The 23,590-nt window shown below is 45.3% G+C and overlaps 1 protein-coding gene and 1 long non-coding RNA gene across 6 annotated transcripts in view; one reads left to right on the top strand and one right to left on the bottom strand.

Annotated features, from left to right (window-relative positions):
* The window catches only part of NTRK2 (neurotrophic receptor tyrosine kinase 2), a 327,597-nt gene that overhangs the window by 286,101 nt on the left and 17,906 nt on the right, over positions 1-23,590 (top strand). The window lies entirely within an intron of this gene.
* LOC105078790 (uncharacterized) lies at positions 7,764-14,621 on the bottom strand. 3 transcript variants are annotated; one of them, XR_006719119.2, is made up of 4 exons: positions 13,624-14,621; positions 12,716-12,869; positions 11,976-12,145; positions 7,764-10,354 (listed from the first exon to the last, which is right to left on the bottom strand). It is a non-coding gene; the product is annotated as an uncharacterized LOC105078790 (long non-coding RNA). The 3 variants fall into 3 exon arrangements; XR_006719117.2 differs by having other exon boundaries at positions 7,764-10,395; positions 13,624-14,620; XR_006719118.2 differs by having other exon boundaries at positions 7,764-8,251; positions 13,624-14,618.

Below are 23,590 nucleotides of genomic sequence, written 5' to 3'. Positions count from 1 at the left end.
GTCAGCAGGGGTTCTCTGGCTTTTGTCCATTTCAAATATTTTCATGGTAAAAGCAATGTTACAAAAACATTTTAAAAAATTTAAGAGAAAAACTAAACCATCCCTAAGCCCAGAGAATTACACATATATGTATTGGTACACACTGACCTCTTATGTTGTGTGTATGTATGTGTAGGTACACGTATATATGTATGGGTATGTGTGCACAGTCAGTGTTTTTTATTAGTGGTAGTTGTGTCCTGCAAACACTGAGTTAGTAAATACTGAACCATTGCTCTTAGGAGAAATACAGGGTTAGATTCCTGTGAACCTCTGGTCATGACATTTCTGTCAACTGATCAATACATAGTCTTGTTTTATTTGTGTTTCTGTTTCAAGATACATGGTTTAATATATAATGTTGATCTATTAACATTAAACTCATGGCCAGCAGGACCATAACTCATGCCTGATCACAGTTCACCACGCACGCATATTTTCTCTGTAAGGTACGCCACATCCTTCTTGCCCTTAATAACACTAGATAGCACCTCAGCAGTACACTCACAGGCCATTTAAACAGGGGAATCACCGACAAACAACATAAAAATGCAAAAAATATGTCGCTAAATAGACCATGAAAAGGATGCTTATTTACAGCATGAGAGTTAAAACAAGAAGGTAGTGTTGCCTTGTTCCACTTTAACTGGGAACTGGGAGCACGTATCAGATGCCCCCAGATTTTCACTGCCCTACACGTGCCTGTAAATGACTGTGAAGGCACTGCGAGCATTGATTTGGGGATTGCAAACACATTTTAGGGAGGAGGCGAATTTGCAAATACAGAACTTATGATTAGTGAGGACCTACAGCATAGACACTGTGTAAATATACACACATTATATAGTTGTAATCACCTTGAACTTAAATTTTTATTTCAGTTTTTGTGTTTAGTCTTTTATTATAAACATTTTTCTTGTTATAGTGAATGACCATGTCTAATGATCGTTTTTGACGACTAAGTAATATTCCATCTAGTTAAGTTACATAATTAGCCTGATGGTTCCCTATTGTTGGATTTCTAGTTTTTTCCTTTCCTTACTATTTTAGGTAACTGTGCATGACTGCATGTAGGACCTTTTTCTTCTTTTTCTTCTTTTGGGTTATTTACTTGGGATAAGCTCCAGTAGTGGACTCACAGACTCACAAAATGTGAACATCACTCTGACTCTTGATCTGTATTGTCACCCTGCTTTTAAAACAGTTGCATGGGATACACCAGGATATGAATGTTGCTAACCGTCAATCCCTGGGTGTTTCAGTTGCATCCAAGCCTGAGAAGATTGATGACTAAATGAAAAGTTTACAAATTCTTTAGAAAAATACTGTCCCTTGGGTGTGAATTTGGATTCTTTAGGTGATTGGTCCATGATCTCTGTCCCTCTGACTGCTCTGATTGGTTCCCTTGGGGCAAGGCAGGAAGTCAGCAGCCAAGGACGCCCCTCCCTGACCATCTCAGTAGAAAGGGCAGAGGCTGAATGAGAATGACACATCTGAAGGAGGCATGCCCGGTCCAGCTTGGGTAGCGTGTCCAAGACGGGACATCAAAGCACGGGATGCTGAACGTGTGCCTTAGAGCAGACGTAATGAAGAAACCGGGACGATAGAAGCAAGATTTAGTGGGTCAGACTGTGAGAGATCAAGTGGTGTGAGATAAATTCTTCAGATACCCCTGCCAGGTTTTTATATGGGTTTAGATGATGTCTTCTCAGGCAGAGAAGATCCTTCTAAAGGGGCTGGGCAGGACACATGGCAAAATCAACCACTCCCCAGTTTTCGTAACCCACTCTTGTCTTCTCTTATGTAGATGTTCTGTCTGGGTGATTCCTTAAAATACGTGGGATGTGGGTGTGTGTGCGTGTGTGTGTTTGAACTACTCATCTATACGTAATTAAGCAAATATCTTCCTACTCCATTGTTTTCCATTTATTTTGGAAACAAAACAGTGTATTTAACCTATAGTTCAAATTGTATGTATAATAATTGGAACTTGCTGATTTTTTTCTTTGTTTTCTTAAGTCAGTTGAGAAAGCATCATACTCCAATGTCCTTTTTCTCCGTAAGTGGAAGAATTGTATTTTTTTTTAAATAGCATTTCACTTCAGTCATTGTACCCACAGGATAAAAAGGAAGAAGTTTGGAGAGAGAAATTGTTTTGAAATGCTTGTATTTTGAATCATTTAGCAGTTTAACATTTAAAATGGTAGTTTCTGGGTTTTTACTGGTTAGTCTGCAGAAGACTCTACACAGCGAAAATAATTAAATTGGCTTAGTCAAGAAATGAGCTAACTCAGCGGGCAAGGGGGTTAACAATCCAGTTGACTGACTGACATCCTGTGGAATAACTAACCGAGAGATTTAATTTCTGAATTCTTACCCAGTGCCTTTGTTAAATTGGCAGGCATTCTGCTTAGTGGAAGTGCAGCCTCCTTAAGGATGTTTTGCATTCTCAGTGCTTCCTTGTGGTAACTTTTTCCTTTTGATTGGGTTGAATTATGAAGTATACACCCCCACAGTATAAAGTTTTAGTATTAAATGTCAGTATTAGAGGTTTAGGAAAGGGAGCTGAGTTTGGTGGCCTTTAGTCAAGATGGCTTTTAGGAAAACCCACGTATGACCTCTCTACTCTCACCTTCCTGGGGGCTCTTACTGACTGAGGGCTAGTAAAGCACAACTGATTGGAATTCTTTTTTCAGGACCTTGACCTTAAATTATACTAAAAGAGGCATCTAATCTAAATCCACACGGTGGCCAAGTGCCTCTCCCTCTGCTTGCTAGCAAAAATCCTCATGCTCTTCTGAGATCTACCTTAATCTCTTTGTCCCGGTCTCCCCGCTTGTTTTAACCTCTTCCCTGCACACCAGTGTGCTATTACAGAATTATACTTTTGTGCACGTGCCACAAAATGTAAAAACGTAAGTTAACACACTTCTCTAGGACATGGCACAGCCACTGTTTGATATTTGTATGACCATTCAGTTTAAAGGAAGCAATTTATACGCCTTGACTTAACAGTCATTTCAAAGAGAGGACATATCCCAAGTTAATCTCTATTTCACCAAGATACGTAAACAAAATATAACAACGTATGATGATTTATCAAAAGGGATGGACGACATGCAGTTAAGCAGATGATAAGAGATTTTTTTTCTCAGAACAATGATGGGTTCTTTTCTCTGTCTCGTTCTGTCCGCACCCTACATTTGTTGGGTGAAGCAAGGATAGTGAGGTGGGAAAGGGCACTGACTGCCCTGACCCTTCTGCACTCTCTCTTGGAAGTGAGGTCATTTTGCAGATGTGTGAGCTAAGGAAAAAAGGCCCTTTAAATGTTCCCGATTCCAGCCTTAAAAATTATTCCTTATTTGCCCTTTGACAGCATCTTAATACCAAATTGCTGTCCTTTCAGTTTATAATCAGTTCTGTTCCCATGACTCCCTGAAAACGAAACGACCCCAAGGTAAGATTGATGGAGAGAGAAGCAACATTAAATGAAATATGCAAGCACTTAAGCCCAGGCCGGGTCCTGGGACCAGCATCCACAGACCCCAGGGCGAAACCGCAGGGCCCCTGCTGCTCTCTGAAAAGTGCTTTGAAGGAGCGCTGTCAAGCCCTCCGTCAGGGGGTTTCCTCCGCTAATTCAGGCCTTCATCATTGTTTTAACTCTTTGCCTGACTGTAAACAACTCTCTTTTCCTTGGGCTTGTTTTACTTACGGAAATTGAAGTCAATTACATTTTTACTCCCTTAGAAAACTTAAGTGCCAATCATTTGAGGAACTCAGTGATCAAAACTGTTCTTCAGTTCCAAATTTGGAGCAGTGTAAAAAAAGTGACCGAGGCTATAGGAGCCTGGATCTCCCTGGAACTGGGTCTTTGTCCGATCATTTTCTAGAAAAGCTCAGACTTCCTCTGTCAAACTGGGTATTTGAACACCTCGTCCCCTACGTTACATGATGGGAGTAGGAGGAACACGGTAGCCACTATTTTAAATGTGAAGGTCTTTAGTGAAGAAAAGGAATAGCCTTATTTGGGTAGAAATTATAGGTAAGCTGATTTGAACGCTTTCTAGTAAAATCTTTTCTGACTGTCATACTTGTTGAGAGGCAGCGGGACAGCGGGGTGAGGAGCTGGGCCTCTGCGGTCAGGCAGACAGTGGTATGAGTTTCCGTCTTCTCTCACTGACCACATGATGTAGACAGGCTGACTCCTCCTTTAGAGCCTCGGTTTCCTCTCCCTAAGATTGTACTGACAGTATTTCATATCTTGGAGCTGTTGTAAGGATTACACGAGATAATATAGTTATTATTAGCTTCCTTGTTCTAGGGGAGTGTCTCTCAAACTTTGGTGTGCCTGGGAACCACGTGGAGGTCTATGGTAAAATAGATTGTGGGCCCCACCCCCAGAGTTTCTGATTCAGCAAGAATTTACACAGCCAACAAATTCCCAGCTAAAGTGGATGTTGCCGATCGGGGGCCCTTCCTCTGAGAACCACCACTACGTGGTCTGACAGACTGTTTACTGCATGCGCTCGAATTTTTAAAAATTAGCTGTAGTTCATGAAGATGCATTTCATGATCAACTGAAAAGAGTTTGATTGAGAGTCAAGGTATCTAGGCTCCTGTCTTCCTGTTGCCACTAATTCTTTGGGTTGCCAGAGAAAAGCCTCTTAACCTCTCTGTTTCGTTCTGGCTGCCCTGTATCTTCAGCAGCTGGTTGTGGAGACCACACGAGTGAGCGTGTGTTACGAGCACTGTAGACAGTGTTGGCGTGCCGACCACTAGGACAGTAGAGCTGCTGCTGCTACGTTGGGCTGCCAGCCTTTGTTCCCCTGTCATGGAAATGCCTTTGATTGAGCTGCCAGTACAAGACCCTGTCTTCGTAGGAAAAAGAACTCAAAAAATCTCCTATCTGTCCTTGCAAGGGTGTTTGTAGAAACAGGCAAGCCCTCTGTTAATGTACTGTTTTTACTTGGATAAATCAGGTGCATAGGGAACAAGTACTCAGGGATGACCCAGTCTCTGGATGTTGGCTTAGTGTCCCTTTTCCATGATGGAAATAAAGCGAAGTTGCCCTCGAAAGTGTTGTGATATGATCAGCTGGCGGGTGACTAAAGTTTATTGAGCCTTCCTGAGGACAAACCCCTCTGAGCCCTTCATAGGTGTTACTCACAAAATTTAGCCAACAGCTCCATGCGTATACTGGGCCCTACTGTAAAGGTAGAGAAACTCAGCCTACATTCACAACGCCGTCAATAAATGTTCCAGGCCACGACTTGAACCTGCAGAGTGTTTCCTGCTCAGCCCCAGATCCCAGCTATCCCTCTGCCCGAAAGCTGACTGCTAGTAGCCTGCCCTTCTAGCTACGCGACCGACTTGTGAAGAGTGATACCTACCGACTAGTTAGTATTTATGTTCATTGTTTGGTATAAAAATGGATAAACATTATTGTTATCTTCTTGAACAATAAAATCAACCCTCCTTGAATTGGTTAAGCATAATTTGAGATTGGGTTGAAGATTTTTAAGATGCATGATTCATTTGCATGGAAGTAATGTCCTTGCCAGTATCATTGTGGGCAAAGGGAACTTCCATGAATTCTGCCAACATTTATTAAGGCTCTGTGTTCGGACCAACAGCACATGCCTTCAGGGAGCACCCAATTTAGTTAGGAAGTGAGACTATTAGGTATTTTGCAGTTTTTCTGCCACAGTTTCAGAGATGAATTATAAAGCTAGAAAGGGCAGGAGAGAGGAGGAAACAAGGAGAGGACGTGGAGGTTGGGGGAGCAGGGAAGACTCTGAGAGACTGTCTCCAGGATGCTTTGAATTTCTGATAAGGAGATCCATGCAGCTGGAGCTTTAATTACACAGAGATGCCCTCTGTGTTCTTCGGAGAACCACCCCCAGAGTTGAAAAGTTGGCTTTTAGATAGTAAGACACGAGTAGGTTAAATTAAAGTTCTTATTTGGCCACTATGTAAAGGCCAGAGATGATTCCTCTTGGACACACAGCCCTCAAGCCAAATTATAAAGCTCTCAAGCACCACCCTCCTCAATTCAGACTGACCCATTCTTTAAAGGGATTGCTCCAGGCACCACTGAAACTATTTTTGCCACCCTCAAAACTTCTTCCACTTACAATATCAACAAGTTTCATAGTCAGTTATGCATCTCATTGGTTGGTAGACTTAATTCCTGTAGATCTGCTGCAACTATTTAATAAATTATTGAAAAGAAGGAGCAAAAGAGATAGAGTGAGGCGGAGAGAGACACCTTGTGCCCATAACTGGGGACCCACGGTTGCAGTGGGTTTCACTGTGTTTCGGTCCAGAAAGTTGATTTTAATTTAACTGTTCCACTCAGGACTTTCTAAGGTGCATCCAAACACCCTGGAAAAGTATCCTTTAGATCAGAAGTGATCTTCTTGTAACTGAGCTTTGAAACACACGTGACTTTACTAAGAAAATGTAAAGTCAGTTAGCTGGGACTGTTTCTGACGAGGGAGAGGGAGAAAAGTCACACTTCTTTCTGTAGAAGAGCTCATAGATTTGATATCTTTTGATTTGGAAAAAGTGAGCATTTGAGACCCCAAATGGCCCAATTTTACATTTCAAGGTGAAAAGAAATTGTTGCAAAACTCAGCCTTTTAGCCTGTTACTCCACTAAAGGGGTGTTATTGCAGATTTATGTTAATGGAGCACCGGGTTTAAATTGGTTTGGCTCTCATCCACAGCTGGTCAATAATTGGTATGGGTGGAAGAAGAAATGGTCTGGTGACTGCATTTGGATGACTCAGCACATGAATTGTGATACAGTTTTATAAAATACATGGATAAGGAACCCCACCCTTGTTTTCTTTTTTAAGTTAGGAAAATACAAGTAGGATTGTTTCCTCCATGCAGAGAAGGGAACACAAGTCTTTGAGGACAGCAGAGGATACAATTTTCTCTTGTCATTTAAACTTCCTCCTTTTTCTTTCTTTATATCCCTCCACTTAGCCTCACACACATTCAAAGCTCCTGATTCATTTTTGAGGAATCAAAAGGTAGCGAAGCATCAAGAATGAAAAATCAGTAACACCAAGTTGAACCATTTAAAAATTATTTTCCTGAGCAGAAGCATTAACTAAGCCATGGCACAGGTGGGGAGATCATTCTGTTCCCACTTTTCTTTTTAAATAATTTCTTCTTCTTCTTCTTCTTCTTTTTTTAAGTATAGTCAGTTTACAATGTGTCAATTTCTGGTGTACAACACAATGTTTCGGTCATACAAATGCATACATATATTCCTTTTCATGTTCTTTTCATTATAGGTTATTACAAGATATTGAATATAGTTCCCTGTGCTGTACAGTAGGACCTTGCTGTTTATTTTATATATGGTATATAGTATTTTAAAATCTCAAGCTCCCAATTTAGCCCTTCTTCTTGATTACTTAATTTACCACTAGTGAATTACATTTATGATGCAGAAAATACAAATTTTAATTTATTTGTACAATTAGAATTTTAATGGTGGAACTTCTAAACTTTTATTATACTTATATATTTTTTTTAACAATTCTGGTCCACATATAATTAATGCTATATATTTGCCTATACTTGAAAGTTGTGAATTTCTAATTTGACACTTTTTAAATGCTGCAGCTACTTCCTTCATGCACTTACTATGCATTCCATGATGTATTTATTATCTGTTGTTAACCAAAAGTTTAGAAACAGAGACCTGATTGAAATAAAAAGCCATTTATTTGGAATTTGTTAGGACTGCACCCCAGGAGACAGAGTTTTAAGAAGCACTTGAATTGTGTTCCGCCAGACTACAAAATGGAGGAGGTTTATAAAAGCACACACAGCAAGGTTACAGTTAGTTACATGAGTTGTTTACCAAGAATTATAATTAGAGCTGGCAAGAAGTAAGGGTACTTATTGAGTAAGGATTGGTTGGGACCCAAAATGGTTACATGATCACAGGGGAGACCTTGAGACCATAAGGTGTAGCTGGCAGGCATTGTTCTGAATATGGCTGGTGGTGTCCTTGAGTCTGGAACAGTTCAGAGGAACTTCAAGTTTTCAGTGGTGCAGAGACGTGTCTGAGGCTAGATCCTCAATGGCCGCCCAGCTCCACTTCTGCGTGCCTGAGCTGTGATCGCTCCATCGTAACTTCACCCTGTCATCGCTGTCAGTCAACAGATGCTCAGTTAACCCCAGCTGGGCACTGTGGGGACAGAGATGTACACCAAATACAGTTTCTACCCTACACATGTTTAAGCCAGTTGAAAGACAAAGTTTATGCATAAAGTGATAACGCCACAAAATTTAATCTGATAAGTCGTTTCATCAGAAAGAGTAAATGCTAGATGATCTTGTGTGTTGGAGGTTTTCAAAGCTGGTGCTAGATCTTGAAGGGAGTTGACAAGGTCCAGAAGAAAAATGAGCACATTTCCCCAGGAGACACAGCCACAGCAAACGGAGGGCCAGGAAGGGACATAGACCTCCATGGCTGTAGCCAAGGGCTTCTTTGATGAGAGAGATGTCTAGAGGTGTCAAGCCCTCCACTGTGACCTGCACAGCTGAGAGAGTGGACATCACCTCGGGGGCACTGTTGGTGTGACAGCTCGCAGGCCAAAATGCCAAGGAGCCTAGGGTACCCCAAGGGGCTGACCTGATAGCAGAAGATGACATCAAATGACAAATGTCTTTTCCTATCACCTGGGACTCTGGATTTAAGTCTGATGCTTGGATCTGCCCAGAATTGTGTTGACTTGGAGCGGGGACAGGAGTAACCTCATTTTCCGAATGGAAATATCCAGGATCAGAGAACACAGGCAACTAGGCTACTTAACAATAAATCACCAAACTAAGCTTGAGAAAACAATAGTAGGACTAAGGCAGCAAAATTAAAACTTGTGTTGTACAGATGTACCCACCCACCCCACCCCACCTCCCTCCAAGGCGCTCTTTTGTTTCCTGGTGACATGACTTTTGTTTTGGGCACATGATCCTTTGATGCACTTCTCAGAACCATATCCTTTTGCATTCTCTGGGTTGTCACCAGGACAGAATTCTGTACTTTGCTTCCTGAAGTCATCTGTTCCTCATTCCTTCATTCATCCATCCATGTCTTCGTATATTTATGAAGCAAGTGTTGATGGAATGTCTGTTTTGTTCCAGGCACTGTGCTTTCTGTCCGTATACTTCCTTCTTACAGCACACATGACGGGACACCTCAAAATAAGAACGCTGAAAATGCCCTTTAGCCCTTGACATCGGACCGGTCTCAACAATTAAATAAACACACGTATAAGTAGCAATAATCGTGTCATTTCTAAACCTGCATTTGGTCAAGCCCTTTTCAGGAACTGCTGCACAACGTTTATAACGGCAAACCTGCCTGGTACCTCCTGCAGAAGTTTTGACCTGCAGTTGGGAAATAATTTGGCCCCATATCCTCATTTTCCAAAAGCCACAGAGCAAAGACCAGGCTGTCAACCTCCCAGCTCCTTGTTCAGTATTCTTTCTACCTCATTAAGCCATCGCTTTGAAAATACCTGCTTTGTGGTCTTCTTTGAGAGGAAGGCCAATTTTCTTTCTGAATAAAGTGTCCTCGCTTTCAAAGATTTCTTTGAAGGATAACAAATTTAATCTCCCGAGAGGCTCTTCATATACCCAGACAGCCTTGTACCTTGGTAGCCAGAGAACACGCACTTTTCGCACCTACGTTTCCTAAGTGCAAAGTGAGTCGGTAACACTGAGGACAACACCCGCCAGCCCTGGTGGCTTCTCCTGTCAAGGGTCCTCTGCCTCCCATCCTTTGCTCGGGCAGCAAAGGCTTCATCTACACTCTGCCAGGCTGGTCCCCAGGATTAAGTTAGATGATGTGTGTGAACTGCTTTGGAAGCTGGGTGTTGTCTGCAAGTGTGAGAGATTTCTATTGTCTCCAATACCCTCTAAAAGGAGGCCAGGCGCTGCTCATCTGTGTTTCAGGCATCTAGCAGAACTCATTCAATAAACATTTTTTGAAAAGGAATGAATGAAAGATTTATCAAATGTCACGTTGAAAGCCGGGGCTTGGGAGTCAAGCATGTCACAAAGTCTTATGTGAAAAATGACATCGGAGGGACAGAGGTAAATGTGACCTTGTTGTGTATCTTATTTAACAGCCAAATAAGGCTTTTCTCTGCTCCATCGGAAAACCGAGTGCCTCCCAGTGTTGTGAGGTTTCCAGTGCCTTGTTCTCCAAGCGTAGGCCGTCTCCCGCTCTCAGGGTTTCCTGGCTTGGATCCGAAGCAAGCTCCCAGCCCTGGCTGGCTTCTGAGAGCTGTCAGGCACAAAGAAAGGCATGGCGGACTTGGCCCCTTCCTTTGAGAGAAAGGGACTGTCAGAAACACAGTCAGCTCGTGGTCGGCCTTTAGAAACTCTCTCCCACGTTGGTCCCAGAGAGAACATTTGTGTGTGTGTTTGCTTTGGTTTTGAGAACTAAACACCCCTTCTGACATGATGTGCGCCAGCTCCTTAACACTGGGGTGTTTCAGAAATGATGCCATGGGGCTCGTGACGCAAAAGGCACTGCCTTGCTTTAGAAACAGGAAGAAAAGGGATGTGAAGGGGGAGGCTTTTAAAGAACAGAGGGGAATGAATTAAAGTATTTCAGGAAGGATAGAGCTTCAGACAAGGCTAAGAGGGCCCCCTGAATTAGAGGGGATCCCCAAACACCCCTGTGGGTTGCTTTCTTGTCCTATGAAAGAGGACACAGAGGTCTGCAAGTACTGTTGGCCCAGTGTCTTTCCCCAGAGCAACATCAGAAAGTCTTGGGTCACACTGGGTGGGAGCAAGGCTGCCTCCAAGTGAACAAAGGAGGCAGACCACATACACATTATATTGAACGTATTTCCTCTCTTTTCAGAGAAGATATGATTTCAAATGTGTTTCAAATATGATTTTCTAGAGAGCAAAAACAATGAAAGCTCTCAGTGACAAAAATCTACATTTTGATCAGAGCTTGTTCAAACTCTGGGCTGTGTTTCACTGAGTGTGTAGGGAGCATTTGATTAACGAGACAGGCCACTGCAGATGTGTTCCTGCCTTCACTCTCCTGTACTGGGCACCGGGTGGGTGAGGTGATATGAACGTTAGCATGTGTAGATGGCATCTGATCGTATCTCTGTGGATTTATGTGTCTGGATGTACGTTTGTGGTTTGTACAGTGTGCCCCCAGCCCTCAGCCGGGAAAGCTCCCCATCTCCAGTCACATCCCCCAAACCTTTGTTCTCTCCTCCTTCCCCCTTTGAGACCTTCTTCTTTGGAAATTCAACAGTGGAATTTTTCTCCCTGCATCTCTATGGTGAGTTTTTCCCAGCATCGGAAGGCTTGGTTGCCATGGTAGCCAGCCTCCTCTGCTAGGAGCGGGCGATTTCGGAAGAGGGGATTGTTGCAGTTGGAGGGAGGGGATGAAAAGTCATTAAAGTGGGCCAATTAGTATGCAGGACCAGAGCCTCCTGTTACAGCTTCTCTCCCACAGCAGCCAGAGCTCTTTAAGTCCCACTGGCTGAGACGGAATGGAGCAGGCAAGGGCCACCTCCCAGCACACCTGTCTAAGTGAGGTTGCCCACAGTCCCAGCTCCATGGGGACCCAGGTCTTGCTGCCCCCTCCCACCTGCATCTCCTCCTTTGACTTCCTCTCCTTTGCCTCCTTCCATCTTGAGAACAGAGCTTCATGGAATGACCCCAGTGGGGGAGGAGTTAGGATGTGGGAAATCTATCTTCAAGGTTGCATATACTTAATTATTTTTCTGGTTGGCCATCCATCAGCCAGAACAAGAGACAAATATAAAACACATTCAATGATATTGTTGGCTCTTTGATACTTGGGGGTAGCCACCTTGGATGGTATTAGGAAAAAAGAAAATATTCACATTTTCATGGGAACAATGACTACTTACACAGCTCAACAGGATCTGTTTCTTGAGCTCCAGGGCAAAGCAGGAAGTAGGAACCTTGATGGCAATGGAATGGAAACGTCATCAAGTCAGAATCCCACGATCTAGGGAGAAACTTGCTGTGTGGTTGGGTGACGTGAATTCCTTTGTATCTTTGTGTTCAGTGGATTCACCTGTAAAATGGGCTCGTTAGAAATACGTTACTCCAACCCACTAGCTAATGTTCTTTCTAAAGTTCAAGTAGAAAACATAAAAGATGTAAAACATTTTGGGCTTCACTGCAGAAAGTTCATCTGCTCTTAAAAGTTTGAAAAATCTGGGAGGCATGGGGATGACCAACTCCCCAGAAAGTCTGTCCTGCAGAAGAGCCCTGATGTTTCTGTCTCCGTGTGAGTGTACCTTCTCCTGCCGCTGCCAGGGTTCCGAGCCTTTTCTCAATGACTTATCAGGAATGTCCCTGCTCTCTGGCCCGCTGTGGCCTCTGACGCTGGTGCCCATGGCCAGAGGTAGATTTTTACCCTCAGCTTCCTCTTCCCCTGACTCCTTGTCCAGATCCTGTGGATGTCAAGGTGTCCGCAGGGCTCCGCACTGTGCCCAGTGTCTGGCCTTGCACTTGGCGGAATAGAATAAATATTTATTATCTACGGCACCTGTTTCCTCCTCTTACTCCCTGTACTACCACCCACCCCACTCCCACTCCATTTGGACTCCTGGCCTCATTGTTCCATCAGAGCAGCTCTTACCGTAGTAGGATCAAGGTCTGGAGTCAAGTTCATCGTGTTGTGCCAGTGTCAGTTTCCTGGACTTCATATTATAGCTGTGTGAGATGTTACCCTCGGGGAGCTGGATGGTGGGCCATGGGACCTCTCTGGGCTGTACTGGCAGTTCTTTGTGAGTCTATCATTAGTTCAAAGTGAAACGTTAAAAGAAAAATTTAGCAGCTCTCACTAAACTTTCAGTGAAATCTCTCTGGAGATCAAGCCGATGGGCCTTTTCAGTCCTCACCCCATTTGGTAATTGTCGTCCACACCCTCTTTCTTGGAGTGATCTCTCTCCTTGGCCTCCTTGATACTGGACCACTTTGTTTCCCCGTCCACTCTAGTTATTCCTTCTTAGTCTTTAGAGATAGAGGGTCGACCATTAACTGTTGGAATTTCTCAAGGCCACCTCCTCGGCCCACTCCCTTCCCTAGGCTCCTCCGGCACAGTCGGGCATCAGTGGCTGCTACCGCAAAGATGACTCACACATGCACACCTCCATCCAAGCCATTCCCATGCACCCAGGGCTGCCCTGGGATGCTGCAGTGGCCAGCCCCCTCCCCTCCGACAGTCTCTCTCCTGACTCCCAAGCCCAGCCTGCCTCAGGTCTGCTCGAGTGCTTCCTAGCTCAGTGAATGACTGTCATTAACCAATTCAGCAAACAAGAAACTGTGTACTTCCTCCACCCTCATCAAAGTGTCCTGGTCTGAGCCACCTCCTCTCCTGGGTTGACCACCGCAGCCTTTCAGCTGCTCCGAGTGCAATCCCTGCTCTGCATGGCATTCTGAGTGTTCTCTGTAAAATGCAAATCTGGCCCTGCCATTCTCAGACTAAAATCCTTAATGACTTCCCATTGCTCAGAGGTGGGAAAGAAAAGAAATCTTTTCACTTACCTGCAAGATCTGGCAAGTCTTGGTTCTTATCCAAATCCTTAGCCCCAGCCCCGTTCAGTTCCCATTGCTTAATGTGTAAGCCAGGCTTGACTTTTCTAAGCTCCTTAAACACATTTTGTTCCCTTCTGCCACAGGGCTTTGGGACACGCTGCACTCACTACGCCTATAATAAATTTCCTCCTCTCTTCACCTAGTTAATTCGTACTTATTCTTTAGGTCTTGGCTGGACTGTCACCCCCCACGTGAAGCCTTTTTACCCGTCTTCCAGTCCAGAGCAAATCCTTCTATTAGAAACTCTTAGGCAATGCCAATATTCAGCCAGAAAACTAGTTGCAAGATTTGAACTATTTCTGCACAAGTTGGGAAATAGCCATCACCCCAAGTGCACTTCCTTCAGCCACTGAGTTGCCTCCAGACACAGCCTGGAGCCTTCAGACACCAAGCTCAGTGTGGGATGCCTTTAGTCGGTGCCTGTTAGATATCCTGACTGTCTCTCCTATTTTTATGCATCATGTACTTCTCCTCTACAGCATTTATTACACTTGAATTTCACACTTATTTTGAGATTATTTGATTAATATCTCTAAGTTCTGGAAGGGTGAGGACCATTTTTGCCAATATTTTCCCCAAATTGAATACAGGGTAGACAGCCTATAAATAGGAGCTCAACGAATGAATAATTTAAGTAAATGAGCAGTCCTGTCTCAGGTGTCTTCCAGTTTGAGCCCCCGAGTCCCACAGAGATGAGGCTGTCAGCTAAACAGGGCCCCCTGGCTCAGTGGCGAGTCCCCAGCCAGTGGTCTCCCATTCTCCCACCCTGCCTCCTTCGTGAAGACTTGCAGCAGACGCTTTTTGTTATCACCATCCCCAGATCATCCTGCTGCTTCTGGACTCTTCAGCATCCCATAGCCTCCATCCTGTTACCGTGACCCAGTTTTAGATTTCAAAACTCAAGCATTGCTGGTAGAATCTGTGTGTGGCTTTTTTTTTTCCCCTGTTCTCAAAATATAAGATTAAATCAGAATGGTCATGTATATGCTGTCTTAAAAGAGTACTTTATTTAGAGAGAGAAGGTGTTAGCATTTAACATTTGTGGAGTGAACAAAATCTGCTGAACATTGAGGAGAACATGGAATTGAAGCGTTCCTGCCTGGTGTGTGGTGGCCTAAATTAGACCCAGATGAGTCACTAACGTGCAGGAGGACAGATGTGCAGAGAGCCCAGTCGCGATGCATACAACGTGCCCCAACCAGAGGGCGGATGGTCCCCGAGAAAAGGCGACAAAAACTGTGGTCAGGGCTTAGATGTAGCCTTAGGCCATTTTAAAAATAGCAAAGTGAAGGCTAAATTCCATGTGAGTCCTTAGAAACAGGAAAGTCTTGGATAAATTGGATTTTTTTCTTCCTTGCAGAGCCTTCCCTAAGAGAAGTGCAGCCCATAGATTCCTGCTGAGATGCAGGCAGCCCCTGGTCCCCTGTCAGCAGGAGCTGCTCTAGAGAGCCTGCCTGCTGGGCTGCAGAAAGAATCACTGTGCCAGACAGTGTGTCCAAGAATGACTACATGCCGTTGCTGTTGGATTGTTTTCCCCTTCCCAGAATAATCATAATAATGGTAGACTATATGGAAAGGCCCTTTCTTATCCCCTGCTTTTTTTTTTTTGCATTGGGGTGGCCTCTGAGTCTCACTCTGCCCCATCAGGCCCATGGCATCCCCGGTGCCCAAGCAGAGAGCATGTATGACTTCTGCAGGTTCTGAACTGAATCCAGGGCATCACGATAATTCCAGCAAATTGGAGATAATTTTGGCCTAAGAGTCGAGGCGCTGCTGGAAGTGACTCTGCTACACACTTGAACAAGGCATTTATCCTCTCTGAGCCCCAGTTTCTTCTTCTGAGAATTGGACGTCATAAAGCCTAGCTTGCTGGATTATTGCAAGAATTAAATACATTAACGTATGGAAAGAACCAGCATATGGCCTGGAACACGTGTTGGTTATGTTTCCAGCACTGGAACGGACCACCTTTATCTAGCCAACTAAACAGAAACTTGAGATCGGGTCCAAATTTAGGCTAACGGCTCCAGACTCGTAAAGTGTTTCATTCAGCAGATCACATTCACTTGTCTAAAGGTAATTAGCCTCTAAGGGGGGACAAGAAGCACATGGACACTTGAGACTTCCAGACAGGTCAGCATCCTCTTTCTAGCCTTTCCATATTGTTACAGTGCTGGGAAAATACAGGAGACAGAGCTTTAACAGGAAAATGCTGGACGGAAGTCTCAAATGTAACAAGATGTGTAAAACTGACTTAACAAAGAGCACTTGTTACATTGTGAAGTCTCCGTAGTCATCATAGGCTTTCAATTTGAACATTACTGTGAACATATGACACTGCTGTACATAGGTCATAAAAATGTCAAAAGAGTGAATAGATTCAGCATGAAATATTAACCTTGGGGAAAAGCATTTCTTAAGATGGAACCCCTTCCCATTAATGTGAGTGATGAAGCACTCAAAATACACTCGTGCAGCGTGAAACACATAGCTGTGATAAGGCTTAACAACGACCCCCATCACGGTTTCTGAGTCCACCAAGCTTACCAAAGAAGCTTTAAGGTGTCTTGTTGGGGGAGATTCGCTGGAGTATGCCCCAGGTGACTGGGCTAGTGGGCAGAGCACAGATGCCCAGGGGCAAGTCATTTAAAGCTCAGCTTTTCAGATGGAAAGTGGAGCTATTTCCTGCTCTGCCCATCTCCTGATCACACCTTATTGGAGGAGAGAGATCCTGCCGTGGGGCCTCAGAGTCTGCCCTTCTTCTGTGGTTCCCAGGACACAGAGGACACAGACTGGTGCCCCAGGACACCACACTGTGGAGGGGAGTGAGCCCTGGATTCAGAGTCAGAGAAGTGGGCTCTTCCTGCAACCAGGAAGCTGCTGGCCTTGAGCAGGACTTTAAGTACCAGATCTGCCATCTATATCAGTATTGTACGAAAAATAAAATTAAAAGAAAGTCACAGTAAAGAAGAGGTATAGAGAGATGTCGACAGGAAGAGAGGGAGAGCCATGGCTAACAGCCCACCCCTGACCTCAGCAGGTGCTCTGGAAAGAGGCTGATTTTCCAGTGCTCCCACTGGTTGACCCTCTTCCTCTCTGTGGCTGTTTCCAGGCTGGTGAACCTGGTTTCACCCACGTGCAGAATCACCTGGGCATAACTGCCAGATTATATGTTAGTTTTGCCAGAAACTGCCCAGCTGTCTCCCAGAATGGCTGTATTGAAGCAGCATCACCACCAGCAATGAGTGAGGGTTCCCGTTGCTCCACATCCTCACCAGCATTTGCTGCTGTCGGTGTGCTGGGTTTTCACTATTCAAATAGGTGTCCGGGGGATGCGCTGCAACACTTGGAAGCCAGTGTTTGCTACCACTTAAAAGCATCTTGGGTAGGTTCTAAGACTCTACTCACTTTCCATTATGAAACCAAGCAAATCCAGTTTACAACTTCATCCCTCTATCAGATTCAAAGCTTCGCCTTCTGCCATCACTGGTTGGACATCTCCCTTTTCATCTCCTCTCTCTAGTTCCCACAAGGTTAGGGGCTGGGAGGGAGGACTGAGGATAACTGGCAAGCGTCTCTTTCTTTCTCAGTTTCATCTTCTCCTTTGGCGTCGCTATTTCTCTACTAACACCTCTGGGGGTCAAGGGGCACCTGTGGGCAGCCAAGGTACGGACAAGAAGACTCAAAAATGTCCCCTTACTCACGAGAAGCTCACACATCTCTACCGTTCCAGACGATGGGAGAGCAGGTGCCCCTGCTGCCCACGTTAAGCCCCGCCGTCTCTCTCCCTCCTCTTTCCTTGTCTGCTGCCTGAACAGAAGTCCAGATGCAAACCAGTCCCAGCCTCCCCTATTGTTAGGCACCCCCGTCTTTATGGGGAATTCTCTTGAAGTCTTTCACTTGATTTCAGCTTGCGGAGGGGAGGGAGCAGAGAGGAGCAGGGAAGGGAAAGGTCTTCCTGCAGGCACATCCCACCCGTGGCCTCCAGACCCACAGATGGCCCCATTGTTCTTGCTCACTCTCCTCCCCGGTTTTCTCCCCCGAAGACTGAGAGAGGATTGGGATCTAGGACGCTGGTCGGTTACTGAAGGGCTTTTCTATTATGTGGGTAGGAGTTCCATTCCGCTTTCAGATATGGTGCTGGACCCTGATTGATACAGAGACTTTCCCTCGAATATGGGGATACCCAGAGCTCCCTCTCCCTCAGCTGAAGGTCTGAGTTTTTTCATCAGGGGACAACTGGAAAAGCCCCACTGGGTGTCTTAGCGTAGAGCATCAGAGGTGTGCAGAGAAGGGGCCATCACAGCCGCCCACATCCAAGCATTCAAGAAGTTCATGACCTATTGGTCTTCGTGTCAAAAAGCTGATTATATCAAACGTGAGAGGCTTGTGGTAAAATCCACCCTCACCTTTTCCTGACCTGCCCTTGGGGGTGAGCCGCCAGGCAGTCTTCTCATCACTTAAAGGTGGTGCTTGGCCACACCTCAGCCTGCTTCCCTCCAGCTGAATAAACTCCTGCCCGACACTGCCCAGCTCCTAGTTTTCCTGACCAGGACTTGGATGGCTGATACACATTCAAAGCAAGCCTGGTCATAATTTCTGAAGACCCCAAGAGGACAACTTTCAGAATGAGACGCGTTCTGATTTGCTGAGTTTTCATTAGCGGAGGCCGTTAAGAGCCTGGCCCATGAGGCTTACAGCTCAAGGCTGGGCAGGTGTGCGCCTGAGACGTGTGGCCGTGCGGGGCTCCCCAGATGGGTTCCCAGATTATTAATTGCCGCTGTCTCTCCACAGTGTTTTACTTTATAAAGATCACGCTGAGTTCCTTTTCTGCTGAACCTAATTTTTCCCTCCAGCAGTAACCATTTTTCCCACTTTAAAATAAAACGGTGCAACTTTAGTGATTTAATTTAAGGAGGCAATGAAGGGACCAGTAAAGTGTTTAACAAATAGATACAAAGCATTTCATAAATTTCTCAAAAAATAAACATCCCTGTTTTCGGGAAGTTTTAGCAAATACAGCCCATAAAGAACTAAACACCTGAGCATCGACTTTTTGGTATTTGACCACTCCAGGATTAAGTTGTATTCAAACCTGGACATGGTGACGGGCAAAGGTAACATGACTGCAGGGCAAAGAGCGAGGTCGTTCAGTGAGTCATTAGCGTAGGGCGGAGGTGGCAGGAACAGACCGCCAGCACCGTTACGGAGCTGCCTTCTGAGTTGGGACAGCGCTTGAGGGTGGGGCTGGGAGAGCTCGGCGGAGGCTCCGGCAGCGGTCCCGGTACGTGTGCACTTGGTGACTTGAACCAAGCGGTAACAGTAGAAATGGGAAAGTGGGCACTTTTAGGGCATGTTTTGCTGGCAGAACTCAAAGAACCTGAGGATTGGATACGGGGGATAAGAGAGAAGAAAGAATCAGTGGTGACTCCTAGGCTTTTAGCACTGAACAAAAGTAGTGGTGGTTGGTCGGGACGGTGGTGCTATTTAGGGGGATAGGAGAGATGGAGGGAGGGACAGGAATTCAAAAGGGGGAGGACATTTGAGGCCATTTAACCCCTGGGTAAGCAGAGGACATACTACCATTGGAAAGAGGGACAGATTGTTTTAAAGTCCAGTGGTCTTAATTTGAGAATCATTTCTGCCTCTTCCTACAGTGTTCAGTTCATTTGCAGTAGTTTGTTTGTTCTGAATAAACCTTGCCCTTCTCCAGAGTGTTCTTGCCGTCATCTCTAAAGACAAATTCAGGGCTGAGGAGAATTGTTATCCCTGAGTCTGTGTTCAGAGAGCAGTGAGTAGGGCTTGAAGACTTTATATTTCATGCAAGCGATGTCCATAAATGGAGTCAAGTAGATATTAACCAGTAAATGTAATACCTAAATGCCAATGATCTGTACCTAAATTGATGATTTTGTATAAGCAAAGTATAACTGCCAGGGCTAAAGACCTTGGGAGGGAATTTGCAGAAAACTGGTCATAGGGGTTGGCTAAGGGATTCGGAAGCAGGAAGATACACAAAGAAAAGAATGATATACATTGTTATGGGCTATAATGAAAAAGAACATGAAAAGAAATATATCTACGTAAGTGAATAATTATGCTGGACCCCCAAAGATTAATACAGCATGGCAAATCAACTGTACTTCAATTGAAAAAAATTAAAAGTAAATAAAGAAAAACTGACATCAGACCAGCATTAGGGACACCAGGGCTGTGGAATCTTTTCCCTTCTCCCCGGGGATGCCGCAGGGCAGGTTTCTTCCTCAGAGGACCAGCACATTGTCTTAGGAGTCGGGGGGTGACCTCGGCATAACTGAGAGAGTGTTGGGGAAAGAATCAGGGGAAACAAGGTAATGTGGAGAGAGCTTCCCACTTACGGACTGACACAGAAGTATTCAGGGACCATCAGCGTAAATCCTAAAGCTAAATACCAGGGGGCTATAACTAATCGTACTGAGAAAAACTCAGGAATGCATCTGTGCTGCTAAAGAGACCAGAGGTAATAGGACCCCTCTACCGCCCCTTCTTCCTGCCACTGAGAGGAAGGGTCAGGGACCCACACGGTCAGACTCATTTTGTTTCCTAAATCCATCACTTCCTGCAAAGGGAAAGCACTGGTTATTGCTGCGTGCAGTGATGTCATTGTCAGCTTGTCTGGATCAGGGAAGGAGGGATCTCCTCCTGAACAGAACTCAGAGAAAGTGGCCGATGACTGCATTAGCTGGCTCGCATAGCCGATCATGCCGCTCGGAGGATTTGGGGAAGCGGTGCAAAATGAGGGGCAAAAATCAAAGAGAAGGAGGCAAAGTTAGCGGATTTGGGGTCTTCCATTGTCACTTCAACCCTGATTCTGATTGTGGTCTTCGGTTTCTCTGTCTTAGTTTCTCTCCTTAGTAAATAGCAATAATAGTTAGGTCATAGATTATTTATTTGTTTTAAAAGAATTCGGCAAGGTAGCAGGATGCAAGATTAACATACAGAAATCGGTTGCATTTCTTTACACTAACAATGAAATAGCAGAAAACAAAAGTAAAGAAACAATCCCTTTTAAAATCACATCCAAAAAATTTAAATATTTAGGGATAATTCTGACCAAGGAGGTCTTATGCATGGAGAACCGCAAAACATTGAGACAATTAAAGATGATTTAAAGAAATGGAAAGATAACCCACGCTCTTGGATTGGCAGAATTAGTATTGTTAAAATGGCCATACTACCCAAAGCAACCTACAGATTTAATGTGATCCCTATCAAATTACCCAGACATTTTTCACAGAACTAGAACTAATAATCTTAGAATTTATACGGAATCACAGAAGACCAGAATTGCCAGTCTTTGTGCTAGAGTCACTGTAGCCCCACTGGTCTCCTTACAGTCTAAATGCATCAGGGTTGTTCCTACCTCAGGGCCTTTGCACCTGGAATGCACTTCTTCCTGATGTTTTCATGTCTTGTTCTTTCACTTTATTCAGATCTCTGCTTAGATTTCACCTTTGCTGACCTTCCTGTCTAAAACAGTACTGCCCCTCTAATCTTTCTATTGATTTGTCTCCTTTTCCACACAGTATTTATCACCACCTGGCATTGACAGGCATAGATACCTGTTTCCTTACATCTGGTCTGTGTCTCTTGCTAAAACGAGAGCTTCGTGAGGACATGGAACTGATTCACATCCACATCCCCAGTGCCCAGGACAATGCCCAGCACCCGGCAGGTAGCTTAATAAACTTTTGCTGAATGAGCGAATGATACCAAAACAAACAATTATCAACTCAGTGATTTAAAAAGAACAATCTATAATACACTCTGTGCAGTGAGGGCTTGAGAATCCAAAAAAAAATGTTTCTTAATATGATATGCTGAGATGTAAATGGAGAGTCCTTTGAAGTTGGGAGTTTGGTTTATAGCTTAACTTCTCCAGTCTTTAGTTACTCCAAGCACGCTGGTCCGGATTTAAGGTTGTGGAGCTACGGTGGTAGGTGAGAGTCAGAGGGTCCAGCCGTGGAGGCTAGGCATCATGGTACCATGCCAAGGATGCTTCAGGACAAGCCTCTCCCGCCTCTGAGTGCCTGCCACGCCTAAACCCCTCCTGTGGGGAGGTTCTGATAGGACCACATGGGGGCCTCTGTCAGTGGGATGGCTTCGTCAGGTGAAGCTGGGACAGTCAATGGGACATACCACAGGGTAAGCAAAGGGAAGGGGACCTCCGCGACAGGACACCCAGCCCTTGCAGTCCCTGACATCTCCCAGCACTTCACTCCCCTCTCCTCCACCGAGGTGTCCCTGCAGCTCATTAATCTTCAGCTTCCATGGCTTTTCTTGGTAACTGATCCCATATGTTCGTTACTCTGTGTACAACATGTGTCTGTTTCCATTCCTTATTTACAGTTTAAATTAGAAACGGGTGTCACTCTCTAAAGCAAATTGGCTACTGTCCGTTTTTCTCCTTTTCCCCTCTGGTCCCCCTCCCGGCTCCAGGGGCTTTGTGCCAACAGCCCTGAGTAGGGCTGACAGGAAGCTGCCTTTTGGGCTTTGGCCTCTGATTCTTCCATATTTATTTCATCCTCTATTGTCTACCCACCAAGACCATGCCCGCAGGCAGCCAGATGCAGCAGTTTTATTCCACAAATAGATGCTGAGCATCCACACAGTGACCACTGCTTCCTCCATGAAGACTGTGGTCCAAGGCAGAGGGAGGCAGCAAACACGAGCGTGCATGAATAGGCACGTCACTGCTACTGACTGGTGCTGTGAGGGGAAAGTAAGGCATGCGACCTGACAGTCTAACTGGCTTTTAGTTCCTAATAATATGGCTCTTAAGTTGAGTCCTGATGGATGAGTAGAAGTTATCCAGGTAACAATTGAAGAGCTGCACGTGTGAGAGACAGCCAGGGAGAAAGCGTTCAGAACACTGAAGACCAGAATGGATGGGTTCCTGCAAGGGACGCAGGGGAAGCATTAGAGGAGAGTGGAGAAGGCGGGGCTGAGATCAGCCGGGATGCTCTCGGCCATTTTAGTGACTTCAGTTTTGTCTTAAAGGCAGTGGGAAGTCATTGCAGAGTTTAGAGCAGAAAAACAAATGATTTGAAACAATGAATATTTTAAGACTGTTGCTCTGGCTATTGTATGGACAGTGGTTTGGAAAAAGGGGAAGGAGAGACCAGTGAGGAGGCTGTCACAGTGGCCGAGTGAGGGAAATGATCCAACTGCGAGATCAAAATGGGGGTGGAAAGAAGTGGAACAGAGTTGAGACGTCTTTTGAAGGATGTCCTCGGGAGGACTTCTGAGCGTCCCAGCAGCCCTTGACTGCATGCTTCGGGACTTCTCATAAGGGAGAAAGCGACCCTTCCGTGGTTAAGTCTCCGTCACGTGCGGCTGGTTCCCTAGCTGAGTGCCCTCTGCGTCATCCCGGCACTGGCTTGGCTTGCAGTCCGTGCAGCTCGATGAGATCAAACGTGGAAAGTTCTCGGTTGTGCCGGCAACACGTGGTAGCAGGACGTGGACCGTGAGCTACAAAGCTGAACACAACGCAGCCCTCCCAGCCTCTCTGGGGCATGGGGCCAACTCCCTCATCTCAGGAAATCAGGGAATCAGTGGGGAATCGGGACCTTGATCTTCTTTGAAAACTTTCCCTCCTGCGCTTTCCCGATAGTCTCCTTTGCTGTGACCCTGTAGATGCAGCGGCATATGTGCAGGTGTCCTATTATCAGCTTCTTAGCAGAAGCGGGCTGCCAGCATCAGCAGGCTAAGCTCTGCACCCGCATCGTGAGCCACAGCAGCCGTGCACATGTCCACTCAGGCATCCGTTCCCACCTCGCATCACGGTTATAGGGCGAGCTCCCAAGGGCAGGCGCCTGCTCTCAGTCAACTTTGTCTCCCCACCGCGCACAGCACTAAATGCCCATGGATTGAGTTG

Source organism: Camelus bactrianus, chromosome 4 (assembly GCF_048773025.1).
Source record: "Camelus bactrianus isolate YW-2024 breed Bactrian camel chromosome 4, ASM4877302v1, whole genome shotgun sequence".
Taxonomy (NCBI): domain Eukaryota; kingdom Metazoa; phylum Chordata; class Mammalia; order Artiodactyla; family Camelidae; genus Camelus; species Camelus bactrianus.
Note: the sequence above shows the minus strand (reverse complement) of the source record. Positions and strands in the feature narration are given on the sequence as shown.